At 32.5% G+C, this 19,636-nt stretch overlaps 1 pseudogene; it reads right to left on the reverse strand.

The window, feature by feature from the left end:
- Nucleotides 1–700: 700 nt before the first annotated feature.
- Nucleotides 701–19,636, reverse strand: part of LOC114078412 — a 29,814-nt pseudogene continuing 10,878 nt past the window's right edge.

Here is a 19,636-nt window from a genome sequence, read left to right on the forward strand (position 1 = left end):
AAATTTTTTCAATTATTTTTCTTTTCAAAATATCTAAAACAAACCCTAACCACATTCTTCATCCATATTACATTTTCAAAATATATAATTAGTAACCCCTTCTTCACTTCTCTCTTAAATTGCTTTAAATTGTTAACTTTACAATTTTTTATTTTATTAAATTGAATTTTCAATATTTACATGGATAAATTTCCTATCAGTTGAAGACGAGGAAAAACAATTCTCATGTGAGGATATTTAAGAAATTAAATTACGATATGATTCAATGTCGACAATGTGATTAAACAGAAGCATAAATTCACATCCGACTATAGTTAGGATGTCAATTTTTTATCATAGGCACTTGATTAGGCATAATCATTCAGTTTCAGATGCAAATATTTCTTAAATTTGAATTTTGAATTAGTTAATGTAAGAAGGAAATTTTAGATTTGCAAGTTTTTAAAAAATAGAAATTTCAAAATGAATTGCTTCGAATATTAGCATTTAATATATTAGTATCTCTGCACATGTGTTGCGTAGTAATGTATTACATATTATTATAAATAATATCAACATTATTAAAACACAAAACCCACAAAAACAGTATTGATAAAATGAGGCATACATCAGACATGACAATATTGGAATTGATAAAGTTTTTATTTTTTGAAATTGAAACTAGGTACTCGATAAAAAATCATGAAAATTGAAATTTCTACTAGAAATGAAAAAGTTTGTAATCAATTATTATTTGGTTGTCAGTGTTTATACCATCCATATCTTCAGGAACCAATTCAGCTGGAAAATCTTCTCTTAGAATCTGAATTCTGAATTTGATTTTGTTAGAGTTACGCTCTAAGAGTTTAAACACAAGTCCTTCCCCTCTTTTAGATTTTTATGCTCTACAATTTTTTTCCATCCTTTAATAAATTTGTATTTAGTTTTGGCTCCACCATAAAACAAGTTCCTCTTCTTTCCACCACAAGTAAGGATTGCAGGGGCTCCAACAAAAGGAAGCTCTTCCATTTTTTTTGTAAGTACTGTCAAACATTCAAAAATATTTTGCAAAATAAAAGTCAAGAATCCGAAAAAACAAAATTTTCCAACTCTAACCTTATAAATATATATATTTGAACCTATACATTAAGTATAGAACAAAGAACATTTAATCTTGAATGCGCCACTGCAAATTAAAAATTCATTCTCCCCCCCTCCCCCACCCGATATTCTGTATCACTTCGAAAAATGCTAGGTTGAACTCTTGAACTAGAGCCTAAACGTAAGGTTAATTTAATAGATATAATTTCCCTTATATTATAATGAAATTGACGTGTAATTAGGATTTTATTGCTAAATTCCCTTGAAGCCGTGTGTTTTACCATGTCCTCAACTTTATGAAAATTATGATGTGTTTCTCTATGAATTATGAATATTTGGGAATAGTATGTATGTTGATTTAGTAATTAATATTGTTTATTCCATTCCTATAGTATTAATTCTAAGTGTAATTATAAGATATGATCTATGACCCTTGAAAGGTAAATTGTAAGTGTTGAATAATGAATTATGGCCTTGAAGGGAAGTTATGAAGGCAATCCTATGTCCAAGATTCTGACATATGAATAGTTTAATCCACTTATAAGGTGGAGGATCTTACTTTTATGTATTTATGTATGAAGTTATGTTCCACTTGAATGGTGAAAATCTATTGACTAAGGTGTGAGATTTGTATTTTCGAAAGGCTAGTTTCTTTTACTATTAGAATTCATTATGCATTAATTGTCTTAGATGATGATATGATGATCCTAAGGTGAAAGGTAGTTCTCACCATGTTGAATCCATGAGCTATGTATGAGTTGGGTTGAATGGAATGAAAGGTAATTTACTCCTTCATAAATGAAATTACAATTCACCTTAACTATGTATAAGTTGGAGAATAATGCTTAGCAACGAGCAGATATGTCTAATGAGGTAGAGACCTTCCGCTAGTTTAGGCCAAGTCTTCTACATATGATCTAATGAAATGGAAACTCTATGTTGCTAAGGTTATGGTCCTACTATTTTATGAAAACTCGTATGAGAATGCTATTATGACTTGTATTATGTCCTCATGTGCATAAATGGTTTTCCAACTTAATAAATTCATCATTTTTAGTAAGATGTATTTTTTCAGAATAATTATGTATTTTTATGCATGTTTCCATACTTAGTGCTTTTGTATTAACCCATTCTCTTCTACATCTCCTATGAGTGTATGTTCATGCTTTTGAGGTGCCCTTAGTCCATTCTTGAAGAAAACTGATACCTCACAATTTTGGTGAGATCTCAATTCTGAGTACGAGATGTTATAGGTTCTAGTTCTAGTTTACTTTTCTTGTTAAGGACTATATTGTATTTCCTTATGATAAGACTTACTATTGATATAATGAATGAGTACTAACTTTCGTACTCTTATGTTTAGATGGCGTAATGAGACAAGTCTAGCTTCCTATTTTTCATATGTGAAGAAAGTTGTACTTCTAATGTAAATGTTTTAAGTTTTCCGCATTATTCTTATGTCTTATGTATTGATGGTTAAGGGCTTGTATGAGACTCCTTCGGAGTCAAGTACGTTGTGACGCTCCTAGGGGGTAGCCCGAGTCTTGACATTTTCATTACCATGGAAATGAGATTATACAATTGATAAAATAAAAAGAAGACCTTCTTAGAAATGAATATCTCTTATTTATAAAAATTAAATTGTGACTAATAAAGTTTGTAAGGGAGAGGAAATCATTTCTCCATCATGTAATGACTATCAAAATGAACTAGGGTTATCTAGAGCATCACAAGGGTTTAATGAGTTAATAAGGTGTTAAAATAATAAATATTAGCATTAAAAGTTCGTTTGTAGAGTTTGGAAGTCAAAACGTGGAAGGACGACAAAGAGGTACAAAAACTAGTCTTGAGTGTCTGCTAGTGTGTCCTTGAATGTTGTATGTTTTTTTAAGTGTTTTTTGGAGTCTAAAATTAGTTGGGATGACCCTAACACCTAGATTACAATATTTAGGGTAAAAACTTCTGGTTACTAATCCCCAAGGACCACCCTAGGGGTCCTTGAGAAGGACCCAACCTTGGTCAACACGCTTCCCAAGGCGGCATCAAATTGTGCATGGATGAAACAAGTCCGCGTCGCGTAAATGGTTCACCAAGGGCCAAATTTTCTGTCAACATATTCGGACTCTACTGTCCCAAAAACTATTTTGAAAAATGTTGAGGGAACAGCTCCGTGACGCAGACTTGTTCCCCGACGATAATTCCTAAAATTTAAGTTAAGTTTGACTTGTCTGAAAAGGTCCACTTAATGCAGGGGTATTTTGGGGGTGTATTATATATGGATTTTAGGTCATTATACAACCATTACCCTAATAAAAAACCCAAACCCTCAATTAGAATAAAAAATTATAAGCTCTCCATTCTCTCTAAAATTCTCTCTCTATTTAGATCCTCCATTGAAGGACCTTCAAGTTCCAAGGAAGAAGGTCAAACTCTCCAAGATTTCAAGACTAATTTTGTGGTATTTATTCAATCAAGGTATGGTGATTTCATCCCTGACTCTTTTTCCATTCAAGGAGCCAATTTCAATGGCTTTTCAAAGATGCTCAAAAACACAGAAATTCCTATTTTTAATTCTAAGTATGAGTTCTTGCATGAAAAATCTTAAATCAATGTTTCGTGAAGTAATTTATGTTAATTTAATGTTTTAAGATAAAAAAATTCCATGAACCCATGTATTCCATGAATTCCTAATATTGGTTCTAAAGTGGGTGAATTGATCATTACATAATCTTAGTGAATTCATGTGTAGATTGTATTGGACTATTGAATTATATACACATCATAATAAAATTATTTATAACCTTCCATATAATGATAATATTCATATTTTATGTTGTGGATCATTGATATGGATTGGTTGTTGGCTTATTATTGTGTACATGACTATTGGTAAAAGCCTTTGTAAAGTGTATTGGTTGAAAAAGCTAAGGAATGGTGATGATGATGATTGGGAGGTTGTGAGTTGACCTAATTCCTCCATTTAGTATAGAATTGATATTGGATTATATTGATTGGTATGACACACTTATGGTGGCGGTGTCTATGCATTATAATTGTTATGAACATGACCTTGTCGGGATTATTATATGAACTAATGTGCATTCAATGTGCTAATTCCATATGTTGTTCTATTTCTACAAGTGTTGGTGGCAAACGAAGAGTCTCTTAGAAGCAAAGCTTGCGAATAACATTCTCTCCAGAATACTTTGTATGCCCTCATATGATTTGAGGACATAGTTATGTTTTAGTTTCCTTTCAAAAAGACATTGTAATAGACTATAATTACTATTCAAAATTATGTCAGGGCTTTGACACTAAGGGCTTGTATAAGACCTCTTAGAGGTCCAGTATGCCGTGTGGCGACTTAAGGGTGCTCTTACTTTTAGGTATACTCCCAAGTCGTTGCACATCAAATAACTATAGTCCCACTAAATTCATATCCACCCCAAAAAACCCAACACTAGTTTATTAAGCGTTCTTACAAAGATGACTTTGTATCATAAGAAAACCTCTAGTTAAGGCTGAGAATCACCACTACAAAGAAAAATTTGTGAGTAAACACTAACAAAAAGAGGGAGTTTTATATAGAAACAGGAGGGAGGAAATGAGAGTTACTAAACTCTAGATGGGCTTGACACTACTCTTGGTAAGAATCATAACAACATACGGTTTATCAGAAAGTGGGAAAATTCGTCATTGTTGATTTCTGTACTTCTAGTGCTTTCATTCATGATGAATTCACCTTTTTGGTTTGATACTTATTCACGAAACGATCCACCCTAAAAAATAATAACGAAAAGAGAGTTTAAGAGAAAGAGAAGTACAAACATATAAATTTGTTAAGAGTGATTGGGATGTACCTCCATTTCCGATTGATCAGATAAATGGAGCTCTTGTTCAGATTTGATTCAGTTTATCGAGAATACAAAACTTTGAACTTTCAAAATGGGATAATTTAAGATTTTGGGGGTGGCGTTAGGGTTTTACTATTTTTTAAAAATAACTCAAATTTTTTTTAAGTTAAACAACTAGTTCTATTTACTAGTTTATACAATATGATACTTCGTTTTAAAAAGAGGTGGTGCATTTATGTAAAAGATCGCAACTTTACTGCTTCAGAAACATCTTTTTTTAAGCCGAGGGTCTATGGAAATCATCTCTATCGCAAATCATAATAATACAAATACTCTAAATTGATCTTTTTAACGGATGAAAAAAAAATTCATTGAAAAATGAATCAATAAGAAATCAATAACAAATTTATCATTACACATAGTCATACGTATGTGATTAACCAAATCAGTCGATCAAAAAAGCAAAGAGAGAGTGCATGAACCTACATCAATTCAATAAGGGTAGAGGAAATAGAAGAGAGATGCATTTGAAAAATAAAAAATAGAATACCTAGTGAGAGAGCAGCAACAGAGACAAGGAGAGTACATAGATTCACTGGTATGAACAAGAGCGACGAGTTTGCGGCATGGCCGATAAGGAAGAGAGGTTTTCCCTAATTCATTTAGGTAAATTTGGAGGATTAGGAAGAGAGGTTTCCCTTAATATGTGTGGGTGAATTTGTTAGTAGAGGGGTTTTACCAGGAAATAAACTTTAGGAAGAATATATATTAAGTAAAAATTATATACCAGAATTAACTTTTAATCCCTAGTAATTATATTTTTTTCCCCTAGAAAATGCCCAAATGTCGGTAATACTCGAATATAGGGAGCATTTAGCGGAAATTTATATATTGCTTCTAAAGAAATGTTCCTAAAAGTTGTTTTTGTAGTAGTTTGCAGAGCTTAGTAAATTTATAAAATTGACAAGTATCTTACATTTTTGGAGTGTTATTTGGATGTGTTTCAATAATTTTTGCTAGAGGGTTATGCCATTTAAGCATTCAAGTCTCTTTTTGTGATTTTTGGTAGATAAAGAAAGGAGATTCTACAAGGTGACGGACTTAGGTAACTAGGTTGTGATGAGACCGAGAGAAGGCAAATAACAGATCAAGTAAACAATCTCTACATTCATAATGTTCTAACTCTGTTTTGACATATTTTTTGGTATTACCTTTCTGTTGTCACTCAAGTGCATGGTCTGCTGCATAGTGTATTTAAATGATCTACTTGATAGCGTTTTTTGGACCACTCATACCTAGTGAGACAAAAGTGTGCTCTATAATCATATGTGGGCTGCTCATATTCTGTGAGGTTTATAAGAATGAAGTTTTTAGTTCCTTGATGAACCATAGGGAACTTATTTTAGTTTCTCTATCAAAAGTTACTTTAATTTATGATCTCAAATGGTCATAAATATAGTAGTTTATAATCTTACGAAAACAATGAATATAGTAATTTATGATTAGGCATTTCTCCTATAGAAAGTTATAAAAAGTGTGAGTCTACGTAAATGCTTCCCTCCTAGTGCACAACACAGGTAGAAACGGAAGACTCAACATTTGACTTATTTAAAGAATTCGATATCAATTATCCCCTCTCGACGACATACCTCCCTTCTTAGATACATTCATCCCATTAAGTAATGTACTATTTACAATCCGTCACCTATGTATCCGCAGGTTTTCTCATGTATCCAAAATCTTATCATTTTAAGGGACTTTTGTAGAATTTATGTAGAGTTGCGATATACATTTCTGTTGTAGTAGATGAATACCATTAGTATTGTGAACTCTTACCAAAATAAAATATGAGTCATAGGGAAGGTTGAATGTTGAATTTACAACATATGTTTTCGAACAAAATAATCATCTTTTTATTTCTTGAAATGAATGCTAATACTAAAAAAAGATTGAATGAAGTACATAAATCACATGAAAATAAGGGATAACTACATCTTATTCGAGAAGTTCCGCAATCACGAAGTTTTTAAATTTTTAACTGTTCTCAAATTCATTGCAAATGATACATTACTAAGAATATGTTTCTTTTATAAAAAAGGAAAATAACGGAAAATTAATTAATCCTCCCATAATTTACTCAATCACATTAAATCACGCATAATAAATCCATCATAAGTCATAACAAATTCAAAATTTTAAAATAGTTCAAGCAAATCGTTCATTAGTGATAAAGTCATTGTTAGAGACAATATTTCCTTTTCAGATACATAGCTCGATACATAACCCTTTTAGATAAATAAAAACGGGTATATGTATCGATCAGTTACTAAAATATAATTAATTTTTTAAAATTTAGTATTAGATACATAATTATGAATGTGATTAATATTGATTTATGCTTGATGTAATTGGAGTAGTGTATCAAAAATAAGATTTGTACATGATACACAAAACATAAGAAACTTGTAATGCACTTGATTGTTGAAACATAAATATGATATAAGTAAATACACAAATATCAACCAAATACATTTAAAATTTGAATATTGGATAGAGATGGCCATGTTGTAACACCCTCTAATGTTTTCATATTTATATATTCGATACATAATTATGAACATGATTAATATTGGTTTATGTTTAAAGTGATTGGGGTTATGTATCAATAATAATATTTCTATTTGATATATTGTACACAACAAAATTGTAGTGCATCTAATAGTTCAACCATAAACACAACAAAATTTTAGTGTATCTGATAGTTGAAACATAAACAGGGTACATAAATAAATACATAAATATCAAGAAGGTGCATTAAAAATTTAAATCTTGAATATAGAAGGTTGTGTGGTGACACTCTCGACTCCACCCTCCCCCTTTATGAAGCTTTTGCAATCGGTGATTTCGAACTAGAATTAGCATCCTTTCATAATTTCATAGTCTGGAATTTCTTCTTCATTTAAGGATACATGCAATGTTTTGATATATTTTTACCAAAACCATCCGTATCCGAATCATTTTGACGAGAAACAGTATATTCATTGCTCACAGATACATTACATTAGTAAATTGAAGCTATGTTAATTCAAAATTCTTATATATTGAAAACACAATAGATGATGAAGAAATTCCTCTACCCTGTTATTATAATTTTAAACTGAAGATATGTTCTAGAATAATACACTTGTAATTCAAAATTGCGGAGTTTGAAGAAATGATTGATACACTGAGAAATTGTAGATGTGGTTTTGGGGAGTTAAACATGGTGTGAGGAGAATGAGTAGGATGTATCCAGAGGTGAAGAGAGAGAAAAGGAATAAAAGGAGAAAATTTAATAATTAATTTAGATGATAGAAAATTTAGATATTATGCTATCTTAAGTTGTGTGTAATTGTAAATTTCCTAGAAACCAAAATTGGATGTTAATCAAACTAATGAAAGTTATCCTCCTCATGAATTGGGTGTATCCCTAATCATGTCAAACAAACTTTTCTAGTGATGTGAAATGTTTCTTATCCAATGGAATCTTTGTATTTTCCTTTAGTTCCCACCATTTGATATATGTAGATGAAACCCTTCAATATAAAACCTTGAAAATGATGAATACTTCCTCAATAGCTTTTGGGTTATGGGGGCTATTAGAAACAAATGTGTCAATGTCTTTGTTTCTCCCTTTACACAATAATCGTATTTGGAGACTATTTGTTTCCACATACGTTAAAGATTGTAATTACTTAAAATTCTTTTCCTCCAAACCCTCTGATGAAACAAAGCAATTTTAAAAGGAAGATCTTTTATCCTTAAATAGTTCACCCACTCCAAATTAGCTCTAAAACGTCTCATAATATGATATGTTGACTTCATAGTAAATATCCATTTTAAATTTTCCATCCACTACACCTTGTCAGTATACTCCGTTTAGAGTCATGTTCGATATTATCGGTAATATATGAAGTCATTTAAGGTTATACACATTCCAGTAACTTATTAACATTTCATTCTCGTGTATCGCAAATTCATTAACTTCTTCCTTTGTTACAAAATGAGACTGAGAAAAACAAGAAAATTGGAGAATTGATAAATCTATCCATCAATGAATAAAAGAGACTATAACCATATTTATACATAAGAAGTTAAGAAGCAAAAGAAAATAAAATACCTTTAATGTCTAAATATATATTTTAACATATTTAGTATATTAAAACCTATACTCTACCCATATTTAGAATGTCGATACAATATTATCAAATTTTAACATCCCATCTAAAATTCAAGATGGTTTAGAACAAATAAGAATGAGTTTGGCCACCAATTCTTGGAAACGTCTAGGAAGATGAGGCTTGGTGAAAACATTAGCTGGTTGATCTAAGGACCCAATAGAAGCTAATCGAATGGCACGAAGATCAATTTTCTTACGAGTAAAATGAAAATCAATCTCAATATGCTTTGTATGCTCATGAAATACATAATTATGAGCAATCTGAATGGCATTACGATTATCACAATAAAGAGTAGTGATAGAAGATGAAGGAACACTCATGTAAGCTTATAACCAATGAAGCCACAACATCTCAACAATAGTATCAGCAAGTGCGCGATATTCAAATTCAGTACTTGATCGGGATGCTAAGGTTTGTTTATTGCTTCACCAAGATATAAGAGAATCTCCTAGAAAAATACAATAACTTGTAGTAGAATGTCTATCAAAGGGATCACGTCCCCAATCAACATCAGCATATGATTTTAATTCAAGAGAAGAATTTGCTGAAAAGTATGGAAAATAGTACTTTTGACATAACGAAGAATTCGCAGAACAACAAAATAATGAATAGAGCAAGGTGCAACTATGAATTGACTAACTATGTGTACAACATAAGAAATATCTGAAAGAGTAAATTTCAGATAAATAAGACTACCTACAAGTGTCAGATAATGAGTGGCTTTAGAAAACAACGTACCATTGCTTGGAGAAAATCACTCATTAGGCTCAAGAGATGTGCTCTCAATTTATTATTGCTAAAGCTTGCTTTTGATAACAAATAAGTAGCATACTTAACTTGAGATAGAGAAATCTCATTATTAAACGTGAGAACTTCGATGCCCAAGAAATAGTTAAGAGACCCAAATCCTTTAACTAAAAATTAGTACTAAAAACTTCTTTAACCTCTGAAATACCAGGAGTATCATCACTAGTAATAATAATATCATACATATAAAGAATCAAAAGAACAATACCTTTTGTTGTCTTGCGTATAAAAAGAGAAGTATCATGTGGGATAGAAGAGAATCCCAATTTGCTCAATGTTGAACTAAACTTTGCATACCAATCTTGTGGAGCTTGTTTCAGACAATATAATTCACAACAAAGACGACATACTTTGTTTGGAGGACAATTGTATCCTTGTGGAGGTTTCATATAAACCTCTTTCTCCAAATCTCTATTTAGAAAAGCATTTTTAACATCGATTTGAGAAAGTCAACACCGTATAGCTGCAGCAATAGAAAGAAGGGCAGGGATAGAGGTAACACGAGCTACTGGACCAAAGGTCTCCTCAAAATCAATTCTATACTCCTGGGTGAATCCTCAAGCAACGTAACTAATCGAGACTTATAATATTCAACAGATCATCAGATCGTGTCTTCATCTTATAGATACATTTTCAATCAGCAAGAGTTTAATCAAAAGGAGGGTCAACTAAATCCCAAGTATGAGTTTTTTAAAAGGCATGTTACTCTTCTTTCATAGCTTTCTGCCAAAAAGGATCACTAGATGCCTCTTTTAATGTACTAGGCTTATGTAAATTAAGCTTGGTACAATAACATTGATAATCACAAAGATAACTAGGAGGATTGTTTTCTCTTTCTTGATGGTTAGATGAAGTGTTATAAGGAAGAAGAGAAGATGAGGGTACCTATAAATCAACATTCATATGAGAGTGTAACTATCAATTGGAGATTGATTATGAGAGTTGGATGTTGTACTACTTTCATGAATTGGACCATCAGATGGAACTGCACAAGGGAAATAGGTGAACTGTGGGGTGTAATCTCTGACTCACTAGATGAACCTGCGTTAAGATCAATTTGAAAAAGCTCAACATAATGATTAGAAAAGAATATCACTTCGCTTGATGGAATAGACTCAAACATTGACATTAAGGAAAATTTAGTATGTTCCCAAATTACAACATGTCGATACATATGAATACGACTGGACACATGATCCCAACAATTATAACCTTTATGTTCTATCCCATATCCTCGAAAGAAAGAAAATCGAGAATGAGGTTCTAATTTGTATGTTCGAGTGGTTGGAGCAAAATAAGCAGAGTCAAATACTTTAAGTTATGTGTAGTCAAAAGCTACCTTGTATAGACGTTCATAAGGAGACATGTTTCCAAGAACAAAAGATGGGATTCTATTGATAGTAAACACTATAGTAAGGCTTTCTTCACCCCAACAGTGCTTAGTGAAAACGGATAAATAAGCATGCATGAACAGAATCAAGAATATGCATATGCCTATGCTCCACTTGTCCATTTTGTTGGAAGGTACTGAGACAACTGAATTCAGAAAGTTTACCATTTACAGATAAGAAATTCAAAAGTTTGGAATCATAATATTCCATGGCATTGTCACACTGAAAATCATTGATAATCTTGCCAAATTGAGTTTTAACCATTGTGGCTAAATTAATATAGATTTGAGGTAGTTCCAAACGATCTTTATAAGATATATCCATGTAAATCGAGAAAATCATCGATAAAAATGATAAAGTATCTGGATCCAATCATGCTTGGCACAGGGAAAGGTCCCCAAACATCAGAATGTATTAAATCAAAAGGAAACTATGAAATAGAAGTACTTTTATTAAAAGGTAAAGCAGGTTGTTTATACTCTTACATGCAAAACAATCCAAAATTTTCCCATAAACATTACCGAAAAATCCACTTGAAACTGAAGAACGAAGATTACTCCCAGAACAATGATAAAACTGTTGATGCCATAATGATAAAGGAACACTAGAAGAAACAACACATAATCGTGACAGCAGAGATTATTGGGGAATATGAAGACTAGTGAATTCAAACATAAGCCCAACTTTACGGTCTTTCACAATGATTTGTCCCGTCTGAAGGTCTTGCACTCGACAACGACGTGAAGAAAAACTTACATCATATCCTAAATAACATAATTGTCCAACATATAGATAAGATTGAAATTTAAACTTTCAATAAGGAAAGTATCAGGAAAAGAGATACTTATGAAGAAATAGATCTTTTATAATGAACATTCACATTAGATCTATCAGCACTATAAATGGATGATGATCTAGGAATTGTACCCAGGTTAGAGAAAATCTTTGAAGAATATGTCAAGTGATTACACCATGCTTAATCAAAGTACCAAGATTAATTACATGAAGAAGTAACTAGAGCTGCATGATTGTTACTAGCTAGAGAATTGAGTTGACTAAGGAAAGATTGAAGGTCAATTGATGAAGTTCCAGAATATTTAGTTACTGCGAGAACTTGATTTGAAGACTGAACCAAATGAGATTAATTTTTGTTGTGAGGAAGAATAGGACAATTCTCAATAAAGAGATCCTTCTTTTTACAATACTCGCAATTTGGAGAACAATTACTATATATATGTCCCTTCTTAAATTAATTACATTCAATAAATGGGCAGTCGTGTAAGGGATGACCAGTTTGATGACAACTGCGACAAAATTTGGCACCAATTCTTTTAATGGCTGCAAAAACTGAGTTATCCACTGGTCGCGTAAAATCCAAATGAGTTTCTTAATATTTTAGGTGAGGAAGAGCATCTTCAAGAGTTGGCAAAGGTTGTTGGTTTATCAATGCATCCCGGGTTTGTTCATAATCATCAGTAAGAGCCATCAAGAATTGAATCAATTTATCATTGCTGTGGTAAATTAAAGATTTTGTAGCAGCATCAGAATTTCTAAGAGTTGGTTCATAAAAGGTTAATTGATTCCAAATGGATTCCATATTTGAGAGAAACTCATATACATTTTCTCCCTTTTCTTGTTTCGAGCTTCATATCTCCTTCATCAACTGATGTCACGCCCCGAGTTTTCCCCCAGACATCGACACGGACCATAGGACAACAAGTTATCCCAAGCTAATCCTAATGGCATGATCATGAGCATACTAGACATAATAAATTGATATTGAAGCTAAATTATAATTATAATTAAAAGACGGGAAAAAATACTCATATACTATAACTGAGATATATGAAACTAACGAATTTAATAATAAGAACAAATTAACTCAATACTAAGCTAAAACTAACTATGTCCGAAAATAGCCTCCAACTAACTAGAAATGCTGGGACATGCCCCACCCAACTCTAGAAAAAATTTGAAACTAAGGGACTAAAATAATGAAAAATAAACTCATGATTATTGCCCTAGGGGAATAGTACTCACCACTGATTCTGCTGAACTGGAGATCGGGAATTGATCTAAGTGTGAGCTGGACGCTGAGAAGCTGAACCTATATAATGCGAAGATGTAGAGCATGTATGTTGCTTCTCATCTTGGTTGTTTTAGTAGATGCAAAAAAACCTTATCAAAAACTTTTTGACAAGATCATCCCATGTTGTTATGGAATTTGCGGGCTCAGAGTTCAACCATCTTTTTTCTTCCCTCAGCAGAGAAAAGGGGAATAATGTGAGGCTCACATAATCAGAGTTCACTCCAATTGGAGTGTATGTGTCACTGATCTTGAGGAAATTCTGAATATGCACTCGTGGGTCCTCATAGGTAGACCAGTGAAATGGTCGTTTGTGTGTAGTAGTTGCAGTATGTTCTTCTTCAATTCAAACCTCTCACCTAGTAAAGTTTCTGAATACTTGATATACCGTTGGTAGTTTATGTTACTCCGACAGCCCTCAATTTCATTTCTGCCATTTCTATCGGTCAGTCTTAATCCTTCCTTTCTACTGGAGTCTCTGGTTCCCTTGTCACACAAAGAACAAGACGGGTGGGTCGTCTTCGCCTTCTGCATTAATGAACAAATTTCTCTGGTTTATATGGAGGTTCTACCGAGTCCTGGTCGTCTTCCAATGCAAAAACCTAATACCAACTGCAAAATGAGAAGCCAAGGTAGAAATAATTTAGACACTTCAAAATTAGATATATGCTGATTTAAAAGTCCCCGGTAGCGGCGCCAAAAACTTGTTGCGTCAAAAAACACATGCAAGTGCACATCATCACTCAAGAAGTACAACGACTCTTTCGAGCTGAATTATAGAACCCAAAAGACTTCAAATCAGCAAAAAATAATTCATTTAAGTGTAAAAAATTTACTGAAGTTGAAAATACTTTTAGAAATTCATTTATTACTACTACTACTAATTAGACACTATCAAAAATTAATCACATTAGTCAAACAGTTTCAAACAAAACAATCTCACACTTAGGAAAGGTATCCCGGTGTTGTAGCATAGATTGATTTTTGGTATAATATTGATTTATTCTAGTATTCGACGGGTTAACCTCATTATGGATTAGAAAGGTTGATTTTACAATCACGATCTCCCGATCTCTAATCGTCTACCACAAATCACAACCTAACTACATTGTTGAGAAGGGTTAGGCATGAACCAATGATGGCACGTTTAACATTCATCTTGCATAACAACCAAGTATGGTATATAAGTATAAGATTATCCTATATATAAAAATTCTAGATTTTGCCCTAGAATTAACACACTTCTCAGATTCTTTGGTCTATCCCTCTATTCATCTTCCGAGAGCAAAAGCGGACAAAAGTTTATTCGAATGTTGATCAAGCATTAAAATAGTAAAACAAGAATGCAAGCACAAATCATTATACAACCTTTATTATACTAGAAATAAATTGTATTAAACCATCAACTGTATTTACCACCCTAAAATAGCGGACTTTAGCTACTCAAAGCACAGATATCAAGAAATAATGTTTATCATTCATACAAGAATTTACCAAGATCAAAAAAGGAGAAGGAAAACCCTAGAAAATATATCAAAATTACCAAAAATGTTGTGCTCCTGTCTTTTTGGAACTTGATTCCCCCAAAAATAGCACACCTAAACTATTTATAGTCTAGAATAAAAAACAGGTTGCCAGTTTTTGTGTTCATGTTCGTGATGCGGACCTGTTCCCTCTCCTAAAGTTTCAACCAGCTGAAACCTCTCCGCGATGCGCTCCCATTGCACACTCCACTGTCAAGTGGAATGCCTGTTTTGTGTAGGCGTATTAGCTCCCTTATGCGGAGAAGCTCCCTTATAGTGTATTTTCCAGCTTCTTTGCCCATTTATTTCCGCAACTTCATCATCTCTTTTTCGATCTCTGCCTAGGTGCCCAATTTTGACTCATTTTTATTTTCTTTTTACCCTGAATCATCTAATCATATTGGTTAGAATAAGCGACATCAAAAGACAATCCAAACTTAATTTTGACACCAAAAATTCTCTCAAACTTAGCTATCTATATGGGATATATTTGTAATTAGGCGCATATATAAACCTAAGATCAAGAGGCTACGAGTACATCTCGCTTTTATCTTGTAGGAACTATTCATATGAATAAAATTGAATTCTTTTGAATCTCAACGTAATCTCACTCACAAGTTTCTCATAAGCCCCTCTATAATCTCAATACTTTCTATAGACTTTGTTGAGAGTAAGTTATCAATAGGGATCTCGACTTTGCTTTTCACCTATCTTGAGTATGATAGATAGTAGAACGGATTTAAGAAACACAAGAGTTTGAATATGTTTCTTATGACATAGTTCTATTGCATGATATAGAGTATGAAAGAAGGGAAAATTTTCTTCAATGTGTGTAGTGTATCATTTATATAAATGGGATGCTCACAACTATAAGTAAGATCCTACTGACACGACTTGAGATCTAGCCTAGGGTACTTTAACTCTGTGCTTAGATACCAACTTTGTCATGCTCCGAGCCTACATCTAGGACGTAGTTGATACTTGACAACCATTTTTGACCCCCAATAAAACCTTTGTCTTGGATGACTACTATACGAAAAAACTCACTCAGACAATAATATACTTAAAATAGAATTTTGAAAATTTAAACTCAAAGTAAATATTCAACTCCTTTGTATATAAAATACTTAATAGCATAAGTATAGTATTTAAAAAATTCTCAAGGAAAATAAATATTGAAAGACTCCTCAACTTTAACTATCAATGAAGTATCTAATGTCTAAGATAGGTTTCTGGACAAGACCCATGACTCCTTAAAACTAGTAAAATAAAAGTAAATGTGAAGTCCTCCAAAATATAAGGAGATTCACTAAAGGCTATCTGTACTGTAGAGTGATCTCAATGAAACACATGTTAATGATTATGAACACTTGTATCTGCATCATAAAAGAATACTGGTCAAATGATATCAGTACATTTGAATGTACGAGTATGTAATATAATTGAAGCAAAATAACTGTATGAAAGGACTACAGTAGATATAAAAATTCAAATAATGTAATTAATTAAGGAAATTAAATTATTTATATGAACAAAAAAAAATTTAATCATCTATGAAACTTAACTTAATAAGTGATATATAGAAATACATTTCTAGTCTATTGGAAGATTCTATAGCCGACAACCATCACTTTGATCTACATGATGATCCAATGTCTTGTCCACGCTGACAGAACTTTACTATATGGGATATAGGACACTTGAACTAAGTGGATCCACTAAGCTCTGCAGAAGACACTAAGGATTCATCTAAAAAGGTATGCTCTTATACCAATGTTTGCAACACAAGATTTATTGGGGCTTTGAGTTGTTTGAACTCTCACTCATATTGGTGCTTAATACTACTCCATATAATATATACTCTTGCTCAAATGTATAAAAAGATTTCTCTTTCTCTAGTTTGAAATAATTTCTTAAGCTAGCCTTTCAAAGAGTTATTTGCTTTGAAATATCTCTGCACCTTATTGCTCATGTAGAAAACAATATTTCTCTTTGTTCAAAGTAAAAATACTTTCTCTTGGTTGAGATAATACTAAGGAAAAACTTATTTAAGAGGTAATTACTTAGTACTTAATCTTTCTAAAAACTCTTTTAACTTTTAAAAAAAAATGGGTCTACTCTTTTGTTCATGTTAAAAATATTTTGGGACGTACTTAGTTCTCTTATACTCTTTCTTAAAATCCTCTTTCCTTTCCTCAAAATCACTTTAAACAATAATATGTTGTTTAAACATTACCAATAAGATTACGATGAATACTCAAGAATAAGTTTCGTGCTGAAATATTGAACTGAAAAAATCAACTCAACGATCTCAACAACAATATCAAAAATTCAATACTTAGATTTTAAGATATCATAACTCAACGGAACTAATCAAGAGTACTCATTTCATATGGTTAATGCTGAAATATAGACATGAGCCAACTCAATGCATAACATATAGGAATCAATTTTTTTGGAATAGAATTTCTTAAAGAATTGGGAACTCAAGAAGTCAAAATCTACTAATCTCAAGAAAACTATTCCCAGATTACCCTTTTACTGATTTGAAAGTATATGTAGGGAATGAAGACGACCTATTTTAACACTATGTTAGCCTTACATACCTTGAAGAATGAGTTTTTTTGGCAAAATCGATAAAACTCAAAGAACGCTTGAACACTAGCTTTTATTATCTTGGTACCTTGTTCTAATATCTTAGTTTTAATGAAAGTAAAATAATTGAATAAAACCTTATAAGCCCTTAATTAGGTGTAAAACATCGTGGTTTAGGCATAAATGACGTAGTATAAATACCGAATGTATAGGAGAAACACCAAAATGGCCCATCTTTTAAAATTATCAAGGTGTTTTAAAAGGGAGGTTTCACAGACCGTTTAAGACTTCACGTTGCGTAAAACTTCACGGTCCATATAGACGGCTATGAAACTTCACTTGTCTGATAATGCTTGTCTAAAACAAACATAAATTTTTACTCTAAACTGAAAAAAAGAAAATTTGGTGGTGTTTGAAAGAGTAAAGACCTTTAATTGTATAGATCATGAGCCATATAATTCATTATGTGCTGAGAAATATGATTGTTTAAAGTTTACCCAAAACAAAAAAATTGATGAGTGACTTGTATGGACACCTAAATAGACCGTACAAGCCTCTACGGGCGGTCTAGGGTCTCATCTGGGTGACCCCGTCCTTGGCAGCCTTTGTCAATTGGCCACATTTCCCTAAATGAGATTTTCAAAAATATTGCAGGCGCAATCAATGCTCACCATCTAAGGACCATAGTATGATGTACGACCCGTACTATGGTTCCGTGGTTCACCACTATAGCCCCTCTAAAAACTCAGCTCAGAAAAATCAACTAAGCCTCGACCCACGGACTGACTGACAATCTGTAAATATGATTACGGTTCGTGGTTTGTGTCCAGCCTCTGACATAAACTATGGACGAGAAGAACGGACTATCGTTCAATCTACGGTCTGTAAGTCTGACCGCATGTGAAGGTTAGCAGTCAGTTAGGGGGCAAATTCTATTGTACTAACTTCAAACGGTCAAATTGAATAAGGTTTCCTATGACCTATTATATGATAGATAATCGAATTATCTTTCAAAGGATACCGAGTTTTCAAAAATCCGACCTCCAAGTAAAAAGTTATGACCATTTTAGTGAAGGTCGGTCGAGTAGACTCAAAAGACGAACCCAAACAGTGGACCATCGATTTAATGGTGGCCTGTCAATCTAGGTTGTCGATTGCTGCGATAGCAATTATTTCAGAGGTCTTTTGGTCTTTTCCTAGTTCGTTTAACCCCTAAGATACATTGTTTAAACCCTAAATCATGAGATTTTAGTTAGTTTAAGCCTAGAAACATAACTAAAATATAACTAAGTCAAAATCATTATTCTAAATTTGTAAAATTAGAAGCAAGAGAAGAGAAAAAAGTCAATAACCCTAGTTCAGGAACGCACAAGGTTCCATCAGTTCCAGCCCCGTAATCTAAAGATTTCCCCGTGTACTTAATCACCATGTATGTGGGATTTAACTAGCCCCGTAATCTTAACAAAGAATATTTTGTATCACCAGAAAACCCGTAGTAAAGGATGAAAATCAGCACTACAAAGAATATTTAGTGAATTAATACTAAAAAAAGGGAATTTTATATAGAAATAAGAGGGAGAAAATGAGAGTTACCAAATTGTAGATGGGGTTGACACTACTCTTAGTAAGATCATACCAACATAGGATTGATTAGAAAGTGGCAAACATTTATCATTACCGATTTCTGTTCTTCCAGTGCTTTCATTCTTGATGAATTCACCTTTTTGGTTTGAAACTTGTTCAGAAGATGAATCACCCTAAAAAAAATAATGAAAAGAGCAAATAAGTTCTATTAGCAACAACGGGGGTAGAGAAAAATAAAAGTACACATATATAAATTTGTTAAGATTGATTGGGATGTACCTCCTTTGTCGACTGATCAAAGAAATGAAGCTCTTGTTCTGGTTTGATTTAGTTTACCGAGAGTACATAAAATCCTTTAAACTTTCAAATGGCGTAATTTAAGATTTTTGGGGTGGCGGTAGGGTTTCAGTGTTTTTTAAAAATAACTCAAAAGTATTTTTTAAGTTAAACAATTAGTTCTATTTACTTGTTATATAATATGATACTTTGTTTTAAA

The sequence above is a fragment of the Solanum pennellii genome, chromosome 8, assembly GCF_001406875.1.
Source record: "Solanum pennellii chromosome 8, SPENNV200".
Lineage (NCBI taxonomy): Eukaryota > Viridiplantae > Streptophyta > Magnoliopsida > Solanales > Solanaceae > Solanum > Solanum pennellii.